This window comes from Ranitomeya imitator, chromosome 5, assembly GCF_032444005.1.
Source record: "Ranitomeya imitator isolate aRanImi1 chromosome 5, aRanImi1.pri, whole genome shotgun sequence".
NCBI classification, from domain to species: Eukaryota; Metazoa; Chordata; class Amphibia; order Anura; family Dendrobatidae; genus Ranitomeya; species Ranitomeya imitator.
Window position 1 is genome coordinate 68,820,844 of NC_091286.1, and position 22,098 is coordinate 68,842,941.

At 44.1% G+C, this 22,098-nt stretch overlaps 1 protein-coding gene across 3 annotated transcripts in view; it reads left to right on the top strand.

Annotated features, from left to right (window-relative positions):
* Nucleotides 1-22,098, top strand: part of TASP1 (taspase 1) — a 215,769-nt gene that overhangs the window by 108,887 nt on the left and 84,784 nt on the right. The gene's annotated exons all lie outside the window — the stretch shown is intronic.

Sequence of the window (22,098 nt, forward strand, 5' to 3'; positions counted from 1 at the left end):
AGGTTTTTGCACCAAAAACACATTCATTAAAAACTGATAACTGCATTTTTTTAATGCATTTTTGCACTTACTCCTTGCTTTCTATGGGTGAAAAACGCTGCAAAAACTCTGAAAGAAGTGACATGCTGCAGTTTTCAAAAACGCCGCAGTTTTCCAAATCGGTCAGGAGCATAAACCAATGTGTGTGCATGAGATTTCTGAAATTTCATAGCCTTTGCTGGTACTGTAAAATGCAGCTTAAAAGTTGCTTAAAATGCAGCAAAGACGCAACGTGTGATCATAGCCTTAGGGTACCGTCACACAGTGCCATTTCGATCGCTACGACGGTACGATTCGTGACGTTCCAGCGATATCGTTACGATATCGCTGTGTCTGACACGCAGCAGCGATCAGGGATCCTGCTGAGAATCGTACGTCGTAGCAGATCGTTTGGAACTTTCTTTCGTCGCTGGATCTCCCGCTGTCATCGCTAGATCGGTGTGTGTGACACCGATCTAGCGATGCGTTCGCTTGTAACCAGGGTAAACATCGGGTTACTAAGCGCAGGGCCGCGCTTAGTAACCCGATGTTTACCCTGGTTACCAGCGTAAAAAAAACCAAACAGCACATACTTACATTCCGGTGTCTGTCCCTTGCCGTCTGCTTCCCGCACTCACTGACTGCCGGCCGTAAAGTGAAAGCAGAGCACAGCGGTGACGTCACCGCTGTGCTCTGCTTTCACTTTACGACCGGCAGTCACTGAGTGCGAGAAGCAGACGGCAAGGGACAGACACCGGAATGTAAGTATGTGCTGTTTGTTTTTTTTAACGCTGGTAACCAGGGTAAACATCGGGTTACTAAGCGCGGTCCTGCGCTTAGTAACCCGATGTTTACCCTGGTTACCCGGGTACCTCGGCATCGTTGGTCGCTGGAGAGCTGTCTGTGTGACAGCTCCCCAGCGACCACACTACGATTTACCTACGATCACGGCCAGGTCGTATCGCTGGTCGTGATCGTAGGTAAATCGTATAGTGTGACGGTACCCTTACACTGGTAAAAAAGGATATCACGAAGATGTGATTTTCATAAACCCTTTGACTTGTATGGGTGATTTTTATTAGTGACTTGCCTAACAATAAAATGTCTGGGTGTTTTTTGCTAATGTTTTTTTTTTTTAAGTCCACAAAAATAAAGCAAGGATATTTGAATGGCTCCATAGACTGAAATGGGTTTGTGTGTTATCTGTGAAAAACACGGAGAGAACACGTTCTTGAAAAATAGACATTAGAATGAGGCTTTACGATGCAGAGACCCATAATGTGCTGTGTGAATGCAAAGTAGCTTTGTGATTGATAAGTGATTCAAATGTCAAAAATACGGTTTCTTATCCCATTGGACCAAAACTTGATTTAGTAAGAAACACTGCCAGAAATGAGTATACCGTAATTTAGTTTCAAAGTACTTTATTAAGAAAACTCTTGAAATATTGTGCCAAATTCCCCTTGCTGGGGGCAGAGTAAATATCATCCAGTTCTTTGAGCATAAAATTTAATTACATAATTTATTTAAAAAAAAAACCTGAGCTCCTCTTGGAGGTACAACTAGTAAGAAAGCCAAAAGTAAAAAAAATAATGCATAGTGAATGGCAAAAACAGGAGAGATTGGACCACAAGGAAGGTGGAGTGGAATAAAAAAAAATACTTTGTAGTGAAGGCCTCCCGTTATTGATTGCAAGGACATTTCTTGATTTTTAGAAGAAGGTTAATATGAATGAACTAAGAAATGGAATCTGTCAGCCCAGAATGGCAGTTTAAAGGGAACCTGTCACCTGAATTTGGCGGGACCGGTTTTCGGTCATGTGGGCGGAGTTTTCGGGTGTTTGATTCACCCTTTCCTTACCCGCTGGCTGGTATCAGGCTAAGTTTAGACTTCAGGACCAAATCATTTTATCATGCATAAAGGGGTTGTCCAGGTCTGGTACAAAAGTCTACCGTCCCTTTGTGACTGCAGATTTGTGAATCTTCACAGCGCGAACAGGGTTCTCCGATGTCGGCAATGTGCATACTCCCGGTCACAGTGTGACTAGATGTGCACAGCTTCACTCAATACAAGCAAATTTAGCAACGTTACGCACGTCTAGCTGGAATGTGCCCGGAAGTATTTACATCGCACATTTGAGATCATATGACTGCCTGGTCTCACTGCCAGCGCTAGAGAATCCTGACAGCGCTCAATGTGCGCTCTGTAAGGATTCGCATGTGACTGCAGACTTTTGTGCCAAGCTTGGACAATCCCTTTAACGCTTGTCATTCCAGCGTATGCAATTTTTCTGTTTAGTTAAAAATTTTATTTTTTTCATTAGTAAATTATTTAGTTCATGTGAAAATTGAGGAAAAAAATATTTGTGTGAATCAATCGACAACTGGATTTTGCATTATCCTTGTTACTGTGGACTGTCTCTAAACTCCCCGACCCTTAGTACTGAGTGTCAGACTATATAGGAATACATTCTATTGTGAAGGAAAATGGTAACGCTCTGACCATTGTAAGGACCATTTGGCATTCATTGTATGCAATTTTCAGTGTATTTCCATGCGGAATAACAGATTAACAGCACAAAGCAAACTTATAAGAAAGAATGCTTCAGAATTGCTATTTGAAAAATTCTATTATTTACTAAAATTGTTTTGGGTCCTCCTTTAAATAATCACTGTACTCTGATAGCTTCATCTCATTCTTAGTTAATGTGCTAAAAATCGAATCTGCTAATCAGTTTATTTAAAAATTCTGTCTTCTAACCCCCATAGAATCACTCCAGTGCTAGCCGCTAGATACCGTATATCCCTTCTGTCTAACTTGCGGTGGGGTAATTCCATGTCAAGTGAACCAATGATTTTTACCTCTATATTTTTAATTCCTTTGAGATTTTGTTATTTGGTAATAGTGTGTCAGAGAATGCAAGATGTGGAGAAGAAAAAAAAAAATTATATATATATATATATATATATGTGTGTGTATATGTGTATAAATGTGTGTATATATATATATATATATATATATATATATATATATATATATATATATATATATATATGTCGTTCACCTGCTCACCTCCCGTCCACCTGCACTCCCTCGGACCGCAAGGCTGTACTTTTTCATGTTTTGAATAAAGAATTGGACCACAGATGGGTGAGTGCTGCCGCATTTTCTGTTCTGATCTATATATATATATATTTATTTATTTATTTTTTTAATTGATTTTCAAAGTTCGGAAAAAGTGCGAGTTTCGGTGTTGCCTGCCTTTACATTTCTCCTCATAACTCCGGCTAGAAAAAAGATAGAGAAACAAAATAAACACCATTCAACTCAGAACTGTACAGGCTTTCACCAGATATGTCACAAGAGCACAAGAGTATCTTTGTTAATATTTTCCCATGCAAATGCAACATTTTAAAATGCATTTCCTAAAAAAAAGTTTAATTTAAAAATTTCACAAAAAAAATGCACATGTGCCTGCTATGCTCCTAACCACATCTGTACCAAAACACAAGCTGGGATCATATTTAAAAAAACAAAACTATTACCGTGTCAATTCGAAAATCTTGAATTCAGATCTGTTCAGCCTGTGGTCTAAAAGTGTGGGGTCTATATTTACCAAATAATCCATGATTTTTAGATATTACTGTATTATTATGTTACAGCTTAGAAGCAGGAGAGGACAGAGGAGAAAGCTTTGTTAGGGCTGAGAATGAATGGGTAGACCGTGAATGCAGAGGAGACGACAGGCCGGCACTCGAGCCTCCAGAGGCCGTATTCAGACCAAATCTTAACACCCATGCAACTTTTCAAATGGAGGGAGAAAACTATTCTTAACATCCAGTTCATGTATTGTACGAACCAGAACTACGAAGAGGAGGAGAGTTTGTTAAAACATCGGTTACAGGAAGCGGAACCCATCAAAGGGACTCGGCAATACCAAACTTTCATTCCATGTAGTGAAACAGAAATAAAAACAAGGATTTTTTCATTCAGCAAAGACAGTGACGTCCATGAAGTGGTAGAAGGCGGCACAAGATCGGCAATGGATGACATAACTGGTGATGTGACCTGTGAATAAGACTGACGCTGGTGGCGGCTACTGGATTCCCCAAAGATTGTGAAAATAAAGAAGTAGAATTGACTGTTTTGCATCCAGCACCATCCTTTGTGTATCCAAGAAAACCAGACATTTTAAAAAATAACAAAAATCAGATCTGGACTCGGGTGGAGCCGAACACCATGACAGGCCATACATACTCTGACACAAAAGGAAATGGCCATTGCTAGTAAGCGCTTATGGACAAGATGACATTTCACCCACTAGAAGGGACAAATTGATGATAAAAGGCCAGTTTAAAAATGTACTATTAATTGTTTGATTATTTTATACAACCCCTGGCAAAAATTATGGAATCACCGGCCTTGGAGGATGTTCATTCAGTTGTTTAATTTTGTATAAAAAAAAAAAACAGAGCACAGACATCGAACAAAACTAAAGTCATTTCAAATGGCAACTTTCTGGCTTTAAGAAGCACTGAATGAAATCAAGCATAAAAAATGTGCTAGTCAGTAATGGTTACTTTTTTTAACCAAGCATAAGGGAAAAATTATGTAATCATGAAAAACAAACAAAAAAAACACTCCAACACATCACTAGTGTTTTGTTGCACCACCTCTGGCTTTTATAACAGAGAGAAAAATTATGCCTCTCCCACCTCTTTATCTTAATTCTAGCCCGAGATATGATAAAACATATAAAGCCATACCAGGCCAAAATTCGCGCTTTTTCAAAAGCTTGTTGTACTTCATAAAAATAAAAAATATAAAGATGTCAGGTAAAAAAAAATTCATATTTGGATTACTTGATATGGAATGACCTGGTGCACCGCAAATCACCAATATGGAGTACAGCAAGTGGGGTGGGTATTTGTTTCTCTGCCACTGCTCCCACGTCCGTGTAACTGCATGCACAAATAACAGGTTAAGAGTTAAGAGCAGGAAAGCCATTGAAACATGGCAGGAGCAGTGTGTGCTGGAATCAAAGCGAGAGCGAGTTCTGGCACTTATAGTGCTGGCAGAATTCAGATAAAGAGGAGCTACAAACTCAAAAAGAGTAGATGATATAGTATGATGTTCCTGGTCTTATTAGACTGGACCAAACTGCAGTAAATGCAGTTTTTACTTTTTGTGAGGCAAGAGAATAGTAAGACTACGCTTTTGTATTAGTTTTATGTGCTAAGACACCTACACTATAACGTGTCATTCCTAGATAATGACTAAGGCAGTTGCAAAGTAGACACTTAATGTTTATTTTCCTTACACTTCTTTTTCAATTTGAAGTCTATTAGCACTTTATTATATTCGTTTACCATTTGTCATGGTTCCACATACAAGTCATCAGTACACATAGGGATTAGTATCTAAAATTAAAGGGGTTGTATCAAGATACTGCATCCAGGCTTCCTGCGGGGGGCAGTGCACTCTTGATTATTGACAATGTGCATGCTGTACTGATTGTAGAGGAAGCTTGGCCCATGCAGCTTCGGAGGAGCGCAAGAGAACTAAAGCTGGTCGCATCCAGCATTATGGCCAGCTTCAGAACAGCATTGGCAAGCAGTATAGCTAAAAGCTTGTAAGTGCTCTTACCTCTGACTTCCGGTCAACCAGAAGTTGTGGTCACAAGATGGGGATTGGGACTGGAGCGGCGCTGGGAATAGCTGGAGATGGCGGCTGGTAAGTATAATACTAGGGTCAGTAAAATTAATGCAGTGGCACCACTCTGGAGCTGAAATAGAAATAACACTGTAGTGGTGCCTTAAAGATGCGGTTGAGGACCATGTGTAAAGATGAGACCATGCGTAAAGATGAGACCATGCGTAAAGATGAGACCATGCGTAAAGATGAGACCATGCGTAAAGATGAGACCATGCGTAAAGATGAGACCATGCGTAAAGATGAGACCATGCGTAAAGATGAGAACCATGCGTAAAGATGAGAACCATGCGTAAAGATGAGACCATGCGTAAAGATGAGACCATGCGTAAAGATGAGACCATGCGTAAAGATGAGACCATGCGTAAAGATGAGACCATGCGTAAAGAGGAGACCAGTGCAGTGGCTCTTCCCACCGCTGCTGCAGGTGATTGCAGATCTGTTTGTGGCGTGTACATGGGGAGAACCTGCATCTGGAAGTGTGGGCTGAGGGTGGTGCCGGACTAATCTGCTCTCCGGCTATGGTCCTCAGCTGGACCTATAAGGTATATTTTCTCTGAAAACATTGGAGCATTTCAGAGAATAATTTACCTGGCTGCAATTCATGTTGCTCATAGTTTTGGCAGCATGAATCGCTTGCCAGGTTCCCGATCGCATACATGGTATATATTGTGGAGAAGTTTCCATTTGTTACCAATAATTGGTCATTCCTGCTTATCAATCATGTAATGCTTTGCCTGTGTTAGCACATTTCCAGGTGGATCAGCATCTGTTCTAGACATTCACTCATTTCTTGATTTCCTTTTTGCTCAGCATTAGGGCTTGTTTTCACTTGCGAGGAACACATCCGTGTCTCGCATGTGGAAACGAAGCTCTGGCGCCGGCACTTGGGAGTGGAGCGTGCGGCCGCATAGGAACACATGGAGCCGCACGCTCCGCTCCGGAGTGCCGGCACCAGAGCTTCGTTTCCACATGCGAGACACGGACGTGTTCCTTAGATGTAGTATGATGGTGATTACACGGTCACTGTAGCCGGGGCTGTGAAGGAGCCGGCCATTGCACTATGCACCTCTCACATGGGTTAGCTTTTCATTCAAGTTGAGGTTTCTTTTTAACCTTCATAAAGCAATTTTTGTTCCAGAAAGAGAGACTCATCTGGTATTTTTCACAGGCGCATTTTCCCATTTTTACAGAAACTGTTTCCATATTTTTGAGTTATTAAAAGACCTTCCTAATAATGCCCGATCCGAATCCATATAAATTCTGGATGCACTTTAATGTTTATAACCACAGAGGTCAGGTTGCTAGGCGAAATGATCGTATGCCACATTTACTAAGCATTTAAAGATGTCATCTGTCTTGTTTCTGTTCATCTACTGTAAATACTACCAGAAGTAACGCTCCTGACCCAGAACAGGCTGAGGGGCATGTCAAGAGCCTACTTGCTCCTGGCTACCTGAGGGTAATTGATATCCTCTATAATGACTTTCTCATTTCAAAGGCCTTTCCTGTGCACTCAGCAGCGATGTTATGTTTTGTTTTTTTTTCTACTTTGTGTATATAGTGTCAATGTGGCTATATATTTATCTGATATTTATAAAATAAAAAAGTGTGTGTGTGTGTATATATATATATATATATATAGATAGATAGATAGATATAGATAGATAGATAGATAGATAGATAGATAGATACACACACACACACACATATATATTTCCACACATGTCTATATATATAATTGCCTAAGGGTTTTTCCGTCTGTCTGTCTTTCTGTCTGTCTGTCTGTCCTGGAAATCCCGCGTCTCTGATTGGTCGAGGCCGCCAGGCCTCGACCAATGAGCAACGGGCACAGCGACGATGATGTCATAAAGGACATAGACATCCCGCGTCTGGTCGAGGCCTGGCGGCCACGACCAATCAATCAGCAACGGGCACAGTATCGACGTAGATGTCATAATGGTTGCCTCGACCAATCAGCGACGGGCACAGTCTGCCGCGAATTCTGGAATCATCATTGTCCATATCCTACGGGGACATGCATATTCTAGAATACCCGATGCGTTAGAATCAGGCCACAATCTAGTATCTATATATATAATTGTCTAAGGGTTTTTCCGTCTGTCTGTCTGTCCTGGAAATCCCGGCTCTCTGATTGGTCGAGGCCTGGCCTGACGGCCTCGACCAATCAGAGACCGGCACAGCATCGACGTAGAAATCCCGCGTCTCTGATTGGTCGAGGCCGCCAGGCCTCGACCAATCAGCGACGGGCACAGCGACGATGATGTCATAAAGGACGTAGAAATCCCACGTTTCTGATTCGGCGACGGGCACAGTATCGACGTAGATGTCATAATGGTTGCCATGGCGACGGTGATGTCATAAAGGTTGCCTCGACCAATCAGCGACGGGCACAATCTGCCGCGAATTCAGGAATCATCATTGTCCATATACTACGGGGACATGCATATTCTAGAATACCCGATGCGTTAGAATCGGGCCACAATCTAGTATATATATATATATATATATACTAGTTGGTAGCCCGATTCTAACGCATCGGGTATTCTAGAATATGTATGTAGTTTATTTATGAAGATTTTAGAATAATACATTGAATGCACAGGATTCGGCCGTCCGGACTGTGCCTGTCGCTGATTGTTCGCGGCCGACCACGTAGTATATAGCACAGCCACGTAGCATATAGCACAGCCACGTAGTATATAACAGCCCACAGAGTAAATAGCACAGCCACGGAGTATATAGCACAGCCCACATAGTAAATAGCACAGCCACAGAGTATATAGCACAGCCACGGAGTACAGGTCCTTCTCAAAAAATTAGCATATAGTGTTAAATTTCATTATTTACCATAATGTAATGATTACAATTAAACTTTCATATATTATAGATTCATTATCCACCAACTGAAATTTGTCAGGTCTTTTATTGTTTTAATACTGATGATTTTGGCATACAACTCCTGATAACCCAAAAAACCTGTCTCAATAAATTAGCATATCAAGAAAAGGTTCTCTAAACGACCTATTACCCTAATCTTCTGAATCAACTAATTAACTCTAAACACATGCAAAAGATACCTGAGGCTTTTATAAACTCCCTGCCTGGTTCATTACTCAAAACCCCCATCATGGGTAAGACTAGCGACCTGACAGATGTCAAGAAGGCCATCATTGACACCCTCAAGCAAGAGGGTAAGACCCAGAAAGAAATTTCTCAACAAATAGGCTGTTCCCAGAGTGCTGTATCAAGGCACCTCAATGGTAAGTCTGTTGGAAGGAAACAATGTGGCAGAAAACGCTGTACAACAAGAGGAGACCGGACCCTGAGGAAGATTGTGGAGAAGGACAGATTCCAGACCTTGGGGAACCTGAGGAAGCAGTGGACTGAGTCTGGTGTGGAAACATCCAGAGCCACCGTGCACAGGCGTGTGCAGGAAATGGGCTACAGGTGCCGCATTCCCCAGGTAAAGCCACTTTTGAGCTACAGAGAAGCAGCACTGGACTGTTGCTAAGTGGTCCCAAGTACTTTTTTCTGATGAAAGCAAATTTTGCATGTCATTCGGAAATCAAGGTGCCAGAGTCTGGAGGAAGACTGGGGAGAAGGAAATGCCAAAATGCCTGAAGTCCAGTGTCAAGTACCCACAGTCAGTGATGGTGTGGGGTGCCATGTCAGCTGCTGGTGTTGGTCCACTGTGTTTCATCAAGGGCAGGGTCAATGCAGCTAGCTATCAGGAGATTTTGGAGCACTTCATGCTTCCATCGGCTGAAATGCTTTATGGAGATGAAGATTTCATTTTTCAGCACGACCTGGCACCTGCTCACAGTGCCAAAACCACTGGTAAATGGTTTACTGACCATGGTATTACTGTGCTCAATTGGCCTGCCAACTCTCCTGACCTGAACCCCATAAAGAATCTGTGGGATATTGTGAAGAGAAAGTTGAGAGATGCAAGACCCAACACTCTGGATGAGCTTAAGGCCGCTATTGAAGCATCCTCGGCCTCCATAACATCTCAGCAGTGTCACAGGCTGATTGCCTCCATGCCACGCCGCATTGAAGCAGTCATTTCTGCCAAAGGATTCCCGACCAAGTATTGAGTGCATAACTGAACATTATTATTTGATGTTTTTTTTGTTTGTTATTAAAAAACACTTTTATTTGATTGGATGGGTGAGATATGCTAATTTATTGAGACAGGTTTTTTGGGTTATCAGGAGTTGTATGCCAAAATCATCAGTATTAAAACAATAAAAGACCTGACAAATTTCAGTTGGTGGATAATGAATCTATAATATATGAAAGTTTAATTGTAATCATTACATTATGGTAAATAATGAAATTTAACACTGTATGCTAATTTTTTGAGAAGGACCTGTATAGCAATGTGGGCACCATATCCCTGTTAAAAAAAAGAATTAAAATAAAAAATAGTGGCCCCCGGGTCGAAGCGTTTAACGACGCTCCTCGCGCGCTCCAGTCTGAAGAGTGCATTGCGGTCTCGCGAGATGATGACGTAGCCTTCTCTAGAGACTGCTACGTCATCATCTCGCGAGACCGCAATGCATGGAGCGGTCACCGGGGTGTCGTGAGGAGTGGGAAAGGTCTGTTCCTGATCCGGGGGGCCGACGGACGTAGCAATTTTTTTTTTTTTGATTTTTTTTTTATTTTTAACATTAGATCTTTTTACTATTTATGCTGCATAGGCAGCATGAATAGTAAAAAGTTGGTCAAACAGGGTTAGTAGCAGCGTTAATGGAGTTCGTTACACCGCGGTCAACGCTGCCATTAACCCTGTGTGAGCGCTGACTGGAGGGGAGTACGGAGCGGGCACTGACTGCGGGAGGAAGGAGCGGCCATGTTGCCGCCGGACTGTGCCCGTCACTGATTGGTCGTGGCTGTTTTGCCACGACCAATCAGCGACTTGGATTTCCATGACAGACAGAGGCCGCGACCAATGAATATCTGTGACGGACAAACAGAAAGATGGAAGTGACCCTTAGACAATTATATAGTAGATATATGTGTGTGTGTGTATATGTATATATATATATATATATATATATATATATATATATATATATATAATTTATTTAATGGTGTCTGAAAAGAAAGCTTAAGTGATAAATGCGCGTGTGCACAGCAACAAAAGGGTGCTTGGGTAGGTTCCCAAACACATATAAAGCAGAACCTGGCACTAAACTTTGCGGGAATGTGGAAGTGATTTCATTCAATCCCAATGTATATCAAAACGTTTCAGTCCCAACAGGAGACCTTCATCAGTTACGTACAGAGGGATGTGGTATAATAAAGGTTATATTAAAAGTATAGGATTAAGTGGCAGAAAATGCCGATAGTATGAATGGCAGTCAGATAGATATCATCTACGTGGGGTGGATGCAGCCTGAGTAGTAGCTGCTATCGCGGCGTCCACCGCTGTACTCCACCCCACGTAGATGTTCTGTCTGACTGCCATTCATAATATCGGCATTTTCTGCCACTTAATCCTACATTTTTGGTATAACCATTTTTATACCACATCCCTCTGTACGTGACTGATGAAGGTCTCCTGTTGGGACCGAAGCATTTTGATACACATTGGGATTGAATAAAATCACTTTCACCTTACCGCAAAGTTGAGTGCCAGGTTCTGCTTTATATGTGAAAAGAAATCTTAGGCATGCACGGTTACTGCTCATGCAGCCGATGGTATTTTCAGTCTGAGTGCGATCCAACAAAACATCTGATCCCACTTGGACCGATGTTATTCTATGGGGTCATGCACATGTCCGTTGTTTCCTCGGACCGAGTCCCCTTACGACAAAATTGTAACATGCGCTGCTTGCATCAGATATTCTGCTCACACTCCAACATGCAGGTCAGGGAAACCGTCTGACTGCACGGAATGTGGTCCGATTTTCACGGACTGACAGAATGAAAAAGATGCAAATAATTTTTTTCCTCCATCTTCTGCACATTCCCAAAAATCAGATCATGCTCCGATTAGCATAATTGGCCTGATTCTATCAGATGAGAGCGAATACAGTGGTGTGACCCTAGCCCTACAGCGAGTGCATGCTCACTCTGGGCAGGACAGGCCATCAATCAGCATAGAAGGCGGTAGAGCTATGCAAACTCAGGGGTGGACTGGTGCATTGAGCCACTCTGCATCTGGGATTCCTAATTAACATTTGGGATTAAAGAGGATTTTCACACAGATTAAAAAAAAGAAAAAACTACAGGAATCATTTTTTTTTTATAAGAGCCAAGTCTTACAAATGACTGGTTATTTTTAAAACACATTTTCGGGCTCTCATGCGCTAGTTAAAATAATGAAAGAAGCCATAATACATACTACTCAAACAACACCAGGTGACTGTAAATCAGCGTGGCAATACTTTATTGAACCCCAAAACAGGCAAATAACATAACAATCCCAGCAAAATACCCAAGGTGGTGCAAAATTACAGAGTCTCACCCTTCCGCTAACTCGCCAAAAGAAGAGCAGCTGTGACTTCAGAGCTTCCAGGTCCCACTACCCTACCTGTGGCACACACGCAGGAGGTAACAACAAGCTTGGGAGGCTGATAGTCCGTTGAGGTTTAAGGCAACATGACCGGAGGGTCACAACCTGGCTTCTCCGAACAGCTCCATGGAGCCAGGTGACCAGTGGGTCCCAATCCTGGCTTTCCCAAACGTATCTGAGGCTCAGGTGACCGGTGGGTCCACATCCTGACCTCACCAAGCGTATCCATGGACTCAGTCATAGTTAGTGGAGCAGATCTGTATTCTTTTAGCCGGGGTCGGGGTCCCCTAAGCTGGCATCCCGTAGAATGTCAAATTTGTGTCCCTCGTGATGTAGCCATGATCTGGCAGCGGTCCTGTAGAGTGTTCCTGGCTGTAGTTTTGTAAAGAGTCTCTGGATCTCTTTTATGCTTGGATGTATATTTTTAGAGGCATATCCCACTTATATAGCTCACAACTGTTATCCTTCATGCTATCATCCAGGGCTCAAGAGGAACATGTGATGAGATTAAGGCTGGGATCACACACAGCGAGATACGGCCGAGTCTCGCAGGGTAAAACCAAGCTCTGGCAGCGGCACTCCGGAGCGGAGCGTGCGGCGCATAGCAATACATGGGGCTGCACGCTCCGCTCCGGAGTGCTGGTGCCAGAGCTTGGTTTTAACCTGCGAGACTCGGCCGTATCTCGCTGTAGTGTGACTCAGGCCTAACTCACATTGTTTGACTATTTAATCAATTTGCATAGTTTTTACTCCTCTGTTTTGCTGGTCAATAAGCTAGCTGGTCTAGACAATGTGTAAACAACATGTCCGCAAACATCATTGTTCAATTACCCTGCATCTCTGGCTTATATGAACAAAAATCTGTGTTTTCTTGGCCAACTAAAGAACAAACACACAAATTCAAAAGTCAGCATATAGATAAGTCTATATCTCGTGGCTTACTGAAAATAGATGTCTGGTTGTTTAAGATAAAATGCTGTGTCATCACAACAATTTTGTTGGAAAATAAAAATAAAAAGTCAGAACATTACCGGGAATCCTCATCTCTAGCGGGTGCTAGCTGTATTTGTACAACTTTCATGCTCTCTAACTGCCAAAGAATGCAGTAACTGATGAGACTATTATGGCTGCATGCACATTTAGGAACTTTTCTAGGGCTATGTGCACACAAAAGCATCCCATAAAATGAACATAATTTAGAACGACATATGTGTTCCACCTTACGTAGTTATTACAGGTGCTTCTCACAAAATTAGAATATCATCAAAAAGTTAATTTTTTCAGCTCTTCAATGCAAAAAGTGAAACTCATATATATAGAGAGACATTACAGAGTGATCTATTTCAAGTGTTTATTTCTGTTAAAGTTGATTATTATGGCATACAGCTAATGAAAACCCAAAAGTCATTACCTCAGTAAATTAGAATAATTAACAAAAAACACATGCAAGGGCTTCCTGAGCGTTTAAAAAATTAGTGTTTAAAAAGGTCCCTTAGTCTGTTTCAGTAGGCTCCACAATCATGGGGAAGAATGCTGACTTGACAGATGTCCAGAAGGCAGTCATTAGCACACTCCACAAGTAGGGTAATCCACAAAACGTCATTGCTAAAGAAGCTGGCTGTTCACACAGTGCTGTATCCAAGCATATTAATGGAAAGTTAAGAGGAAGCAAAAGTGTGGTAGAAAAAGGTGCACAAACAACCGGGATAACTGCAGCCTTGAAAGAATTGTTAAGAAAAGACCCTTCAAAAATTTGGGGGAGATTCACAAGGAGTGGACTGCTGCTGAAGTCATTGCTTCAAGAGCCACCACACACAGATGTATCCAAGACATGAGCTACAAATATCGCATTCCTTGGGTCATGACTAATAGACAACGTCAGAAGTGTCTTACCTGGGCCAAGGAGAAACTGAACTGGACTGTTACTCAGTGGTCCAAGGTGTTGTCTTCAGATGAAAGTAAATTTGGCATTTCATTGAAATCAAAGTCCCAGAGTCTGGAGGAAGAGTGGTGAGGCATACACAATCCAAGCTGCTTGAGGTCTAGTGTGAAGTTTCCACAATCAGTCATGGTTTGGGGAGCCATGTCATCTGCTGGTGTAGGTCCACTGTGTTTTTTCATGACCAAAGTCAGCGCAGCTGTCTACCAGTAAATTTTAGAGCACTTCATGCTTCCCTCTGTCGATAAGCTTTTTGAAGATGGAAATTTAATTCTCCAGTAGGACTTGGCACCTGTCCACACTGCCAAAAGTACCAATACCTGGTTTAAAAATAACAATGTCACTGTGCTTGATTGGCCAGCAAACTCGCCTCACCATAACCCCATAGAGAATCTATGGGGCATTGTCAAGAGGAAGATGAGCGACACCAGACCCAACAATGCAGATGAGCTAAAGGCTGCTATCAAAGCAACCTGGGCTTCCATGACACCTCAACAGTGCCACTGGCTGATCGCCTCCATTCCACGCCACATTGATGCAGTAATTGATGCTAAAGGAGCCCCGAACAAGTATTGAGTGCATTTACTGAACATTAGTGATGAGCGAGTATACTCGTTGCTTGGGTTTTCCCGAGCACGCTCGGGTGGTCTCTGAGTATTTGACTGCTCGGAGATTTAGTTTTCCTTGCCACAGCAGAATGATTTGCGGCTACTAGACAGCTTGATCACATGTGGGGATTCCTTAGCAACCAGGCAACCCCCACATGTACTCAGGCTGGGTAACAGCCGTAAATAATCCAGCTGCAGCAAGGAAAACTAAATCTCCGAGCAGTCATAAATACTCGGAGACCACCCGAGCAACGAGTATACTCGCTCATCACTACTGAACATACATTTCAGTAGGCCAACATTTCAGATTTTAAAATCATTTTTCAAGCTGGTGTTGTAAAGTATTCTAATTTACTGCGATAATGACTTTTGGGTTTTCATTGGCTGTAAGCCATAATCATCAGCATTAACAGACATAAACATATGAACTAGATAACTCTGTTTGCAATGACTCTGTATAATATGAGTTTCACTTTTTGTATTGAAGAACCAAAATAAATTTACTTTTTGATGATATTCTAATTTTGTGATAAGCACCTGTATGTCGTAAAGGCTATGATTAAAAAATAGAAATCTTGGAACTTCCCCAAGCCTGTTTTCTCTTGACATATTTTACTTTATGTTGGTGGTAAAAATTTGTTCGATAAGACTTGCGTTTAGTTGTGAAAAATCGGAAATTTGGCAAAAATTTAGCAATTTTTAAACTTTTTCATTTTTATGCCATTAAATCAAAGAGGTTTGTCACACAAAATAGTTAATAAGTAACATTTTTCCATCATACATGACGGCACCACGAGAGAGGGGATCCGCCCATCAAGGACAGGAAACCTTCAAGATAAAAGGGGCGGCTCTCTCCACATCAGTTGGTTTCCTGTCCTTGACGGGGAACCCTCAAGATGGAAGACATCTGATGAAGATTGAAGAGGATGCCGTGGATTTGGGCAGGCGCTGTCTGCTGCACCCGTCACCAGGTACCTGTAGTCGCGTCGGGGGTCAATGTATACCATGCCCCCCCTGAGCGAAGCATGGCCACAGCCCGCGAGGTGAATGCCCGGGTGAAGTTGGAGCCTCGGAGGCCTTCCCTTTTACCAAAAAAAAAAAAAAAAATCCACCTGCCAATTGTCCTCGGAGGTCACAAAGGTGCTCCCTCCCTGTTGACTATGGTGGCCATGCAGCCTGTGAGACACATCGGTGCCCAGGCTAGGTAAGGCTCCTTGGAGGTTTTATGCCATCCCTGTTGAGCACTGCAGATGGTCCCCCCAGCCCACCCCCTCTCCTTCCCCCCTCTCCTTCCTTCCTGGATCGGTACCTGAGACAAGCGGAGAGGTGTGGAGCGGTATCTGACAGCATGGATCTGGAGGTGAGCGTGGCGTGTCGGACGGAGGGGACACTGCAGAGATTCCTGCCTGGCCGGCGCCATGATTCCAGGAGGCGGCCGCGCGTGCGCACATCGCTGGGCAGCAGCGCTCGGAACGTTTGTGCGGGGCACTGGGGCAGGAGGACAGGAATCTTCGGCGCGCACCGGAAGTAAGGGCCGGATGCGCGCCTGGAAGGTGAGTGCATGGACGCTGGAGGGCGACAGAGCAGCGCACACCGGAAGTAAGTGCAGGGTGCGCACGCAGAACCCAGCGGTGGCACTTGGGTCAGAGGCAGGATCAACCAGGTGAATGATTAAGAGCGCGCCCCGGAAGTGGTGCCAGGGGAACGCTTTGTTTATACAGCAGCATTGCGCTAGCGGTGGCAGATGCAGGATCAACCAGGTGTTTGATTGATTACATGCACGGAGGTGGTGCAGGCACGATCAGCCAGGTAGTTAATTGGATTAAATACACCTGGTGCTGAGCAGCCAATAAAGGCAGGATCAACCAGGTGATTCATTAAAAAAAAAAAAAAAAAAAAAAGTGAATCTATTTAAACGAGCTAGAAGTGCTGCCCTGTGTCACTAAAACCAGGTCAGGTTGAAGGTGACTACTCTTGTTGTGTGCTGGTGTGTATAATGGAGAGTTTCTTCCCAGAGCATTTGATGCCACAGCAGGAGGTGCAGGAGAGGCGGTCTCGCTCAAGCGAAAAGAGCCAGACCCGCCATGTCAGCAGCAAAAGCCGCTCGGACAGTATACGGACGGATTGGCGTAACAAGGAGGGGTCCTTAGTCTCATTGGGAGACACGGAGAAAACCAGCCAACCTCCGGATCTGGTACCCGTACTTTGAAAACATCCGAGTGGTGAGTGAACTACGAGAAAGTCCAGCACGCTAATGTCTGTTCTTTTCTCTTCTCTTATCTCCGTCTCTCCTCTCTTTTCTTACATACATTGCGGGGTGGAGTATAGGAGGTCCCCAAAAAGTATAAGGCGAAGACTAAAAATAGAGAATGTCCCTTATGTAAAAAGCCTTTAATGTCATCTTGGGGTAAAAGACTGTGTCAGGACTGTATTAACCAGACTGTGGCGGAGGAAACACCCTCCTTTACGGACAGCCTAAGATCTCTGATTCAGTCCGAAGTCTCTAAGTCCGTAAGAGCATTACAGACACCTGACACAGATGCCAGATCTAGGGACAGATCCAGCCCCTCTATAGCATCCCAAAGGGATTCCTCGGGGTCAGAGCAGGATTCTGATACGGCCCGCTCTTCTGATAGTAGCTCTGAGGAGGAAGACACCTTTCCAGCAGAGGCTACAGATAAACTTATTAAAGCTGTTCGCTCTACCATGGGGCTGGTAGAGGAGAAGGCCAAAAAGACAGCCCAAGAACTCATGTTCAGTGGCCTACAAAAGAAGAAACGGAGATCATTCCCTGTTAACGATCAAATACAAGAACTGATCAAAAGGGAATGGCAAAAGCCAGAAAAAAGGTCCCAGATAACTACCTCCCTAAAAAGAAGGTATCCCTTTGAAGAGGAAGCATCCTCATCTTGGGACAGAGCCCCAAAAATCGATGTGGCGGTCTCAAAAGTGGCCAGGAAATCCTCCCTGCCGTTCGAGGACCTAGGTTCTCTAAAAGAACCTCTGGACAGGAAGGTGGACAGTTCCCTGAAGACAGCTTGGGAAGCCTCAGCGGGAGCACTAAGGCCAGCTATCGCGGCCACTTGTGTCGCCAGATCCCTTAAGATCTGGATAGACAACCTGGAGGAACAGGTGGACCAAAAAGCTCCCAGGGAAGCTATTTTAGAGTCACTTCCAACTATGAGGGCAGCGGCTATGTTTCTGGCTGAAGCATCAGCAGACTCTGCTAGGCTGGCAGCAAAATCAGCAGCATTAGCTAACACTGGATGCCGTGCCGTATGGCTTAAATGCTGGCCAGGGGACACTCAGGCCAAAATGAAGCTTTGTTCTTTGCCTTGTGAGGGAAACTTCCTGTTCGGACCAGCATTAGATGAGGTACTGGAGAAGGCCGGGGATAAAAAGAACAACTTTCCAAGACAGCCGTTTCAGCCCTTTCGTCGCTCCTTTCGGAGAGGCCAAAGATTCCGAAGACAGCAGTACAGGGACCGAGACAGAAGCAACCTGGACAAGCGACCCAGGGGAGGAAAGGGCTTCTATTTCGGCAAGTCCCCCAGAGACACCAAAAAACCCTCCCAGTGATGGTCCTTCTCAGGTGGGAGGGAGGCTCTCTCACTTCCTTCCAGCCTGGGAGAGGATCTCCTCCAGCATATGGATCCGGCAGATCGTAGGATCAGGCCTAAGAATAAAGTTTCACCACTGGCCTCCAAGAAGGTATATGCAGACCCCGGTACAGTCCTCCCAAGAGAAGCAAGACAGTCTGGAGGGGGAAGTAACATCACTCCTAGACAAGCACGTCTTGGAAGAAGTTCCTATAGACGAAAGGAGGGAAGGATTTTATTCCCCTCTTTTTCTCATAAAAAAACCGGACAACTCTTGGAGGACAATTATAAATCTAAAAGGCCTCAACAAATTTCTTGTAGTACCATCATTCAAGATGGAAACCATAAAATCGGCGGTGAAACTTCTCTATCCCCAGTGCTACATGTCCGTCCTCGACCTCAAGGACGCTTATTATCACGTCCCAATCAGACAACAAGATCGTCCGTTCCTCAGAGTGGCAGTTCAGATGGGGTCCCAGCTGCGTCACTTCCAGTACAGGGCTCTGCCCTTTGGGATAGCAACCGCCCCACGCGTATTTACGAAGCTGATTGCAGAGGTCACAGCACATCTCAGGGAAAAGGACACTCTAATAATTCCCTACTTGGACGACTTCCTGATAGTGGGAAAGAACTTTTCTCACTGTCAGGAGCAGGTCAGGATAGTGATGGACACTCTTCAGACACTGGGATGGCAACTAAATCTCAAGAAGTCCAAGTTAGAGCCGGCAATGGTCCAGAATTTCCTGGGGATAATGGTGGACTCCGTGGCACAGGAGTGCCGCCTCCCAGAAGATAAAGAAGAAAAAATCAAACAGATGATTATGGCCACATTAAAAAAGCCGGAAATGACCTTAAGAAGGGCCATGTCGGTGTTGGGGTCCCTAACCTCCTGCATACCGGCAGTAAAATGGGCCCAGTTCCATGCAAGAGAACTGCAATGGTGTGTGCTGCAGAACAACCGAGAACTTCAGGGACAGTTAGAGCAGAAGCTCACTCTCCCACTCTCTGTGCTCCAATCTCTCAGATGGTGGTTACAGATAGTCATCCCCCAGAGGAGTTCCCTGGACATTCACAGCCTCCATGGTAATCACAACGGACGCCAGTCCATGGGGATGGGGAGCTCACTCAGACACACTATGGGTCCAAGACCCCTGGGCTCAAGAGGAGAAAGATCTATCCTCAAACGAGTGGGAGCTCCTAGCAATAGAAAGGGCGCTAGAGAGATTACTTCCACACTTGGCAGGGCATCATGTGAGAGTCCTATCGGACAACCGAACAGCGGTCGCATACGTGAACCACCAGGGAGGCACCCGCTCTCGGGCAGTGATGCACATAACCACAAGACTCATGTCTCTAGCCGAAAGGCACTTCCTGTCATTATCGGCCCTGCATATCCGAGGTGTGGACAACATAAAGGCAGACTTTTTAAGCAGGAACCACTTGAGGCAAGGGGAATGGTCCCTAAAAAAGTCCGTTTTTCAACGGATAGTGCACATGTGGGGAAAACCCAGGGTGGACCTCTTTGCCTCAAAAGTCAACAGGAAAGTCCAAAAATTCTGCTCCCTGAACCCTACAGACAGGCCGTTGGCAGTAGACGCCTTCAGCATAAAATGGACATCTGGACTCCTGTATGCTTTCCCACCGATATGTCTAATCCCAGTGGTTCTGAGGAAGATCAGGGAAGACAAGGCCAGAGTGATCATGATAGCGCCCTTCTGGCCGAAAAGACCGTGGTTCTACTGGCTGAGAGTGATGTCATTGACGGACCAGGACCTTCTAACTCAGGGTCCCTTCAACCACCCTCAACTCCGGGCTTCATTTGACAGCCTGGCATTTGAGCGGTCGTTACTAGAGAAAGAAGGGTTCTCAGCTGGGTTAATATCCACCTTGCTCAGCAACAGAAAACCAGTAACGACCAAGATCTATGGGAGGATATGGAAGAAATTCCTGTCCAGCTCAGGGCCAATACGGGAAGGGGAGGTCCCGATAGTGGCAATACTGGAGTTCCTGCAGAAGGGCTTAGATCTGGGGTTAGCTGTTAGTACCCTCAAAGTACACATTTCAGCCTTAGCAGCCCTATTCAACTGTGACCTGGCAAGTAATAGGTGGGTGGTGAGGTTTATCCGAGCCTGTAGTAGAGCTGACTCTGTCCCATCTCCTACTCCTCCACCATGGGATCTAAATCTAGTGTTAACTGCCCTGACGGAAAGCCCCTTTGAGCCGTTAAATACAACTTCTGATAAAATACTAACATTAAAAACAGCTTTGTTAGTGGCACTTACGTCGGCCCGTAGGGTGGGGGATTTACACGCGTTGTCAGCTGACCCCCCTTACACACAAATTATGGACGATAGGGTTGTATTAAAATTAGATCCGGCATATCTCGCCAAAGTGGTATCGAGATTCCATAGAGCTCAGGATATAACCCTACCCTCTTTCTGTCCCAATCCCAGTAACAAAAAAGAGGAGAGACTCCATTGCCTAGACGTTAGGAGATGTATCCTACAGTATCTAGAGGTGACTAAATCCTGGAGGAAACAGAGGGCTTTATTTGTTTCATTCCAGGGGTCAAGGAAGGGCCTTAAAGCCTCAAAACAGACTATAGCTAGATGGGTGAGAGAGGCCATTATTCTAGCATATAGTAGTGCAGGCAGGGTTGTTCCACAGGGTCTGAAAGCCCACTCCACGAGGGCCATGGCGACGTCGTGGGCGGAGAGAGCAGATGCTACCATCGACCAAATCTGTAAGGCGGCCACTTGGTCCTCTCCGTCTACATATTTTAAACATTATAGGCTAGACCTATCTGCTACCTCTGATCTCACTTTTGGGAGAAGAGTGTTACAAGCAGTGATCCCTCCCTAGAAGAGAATACAAATCTCTGTAACTCTCTCGTGGTGCCGTCATGTATGATGGAAAAACACGGGTATTACATACCTGGTAATGTGTTTTTTCATGAGTCATGACGGCACCCTTATATTCTCACCCTTTTGATCACGTCATTAGTTGGGTGCATTATTATTATTATTTGTATTATACACTCCCTGGGGTATCGGTGAATAGAACCGTATAGGATGTATTATTTATGTGTACACTAACCAGCGGAGTTCCTCTCGTACTCTGTAAAACAACTGATGTGGAGAGAGGAGCCGCCCCTTTTATCTTGAAGGTTTCCTGTCCTTGATGGGCGGATCCCCTCTCTCGTGGTGCCGTCATGTCTCATGAAAAAACACATTACCAGGTATGTAATACCCGTGTTTCCCACATGTCTACTTTACATCAGCATTTTTTTTTGTTAGGTAGTTATAAGGGTTAAAAGTTGACCAGTGAATTCTAATTTTTTTTCATCAAAATTTACAAAGCCACTTTTTTCGGGGGACCACATTACATTTGAAGTGACTTTGAGGGGCCTATATGACAGAAAATACTAAAAAGTGACACCATTCTAAAAACTGCACCCCTCATGGTGTTAAAAACCACATTCAAGAAGTTTATTAACCCTTCAGATGCAATTTTTGCAATGTGGAAGGAAAATAATTAACATTTAACTTTTTTCACAAAGCTGTAACTTTAGACTCTATTTTTTCCATTTTCCCAAGGTAACAAGAGAAAATGGACCCTGAAATTTGTTTGGCAATTTCTCCTGAGCATGCCAATGCCCCATATTTGTGATCATGT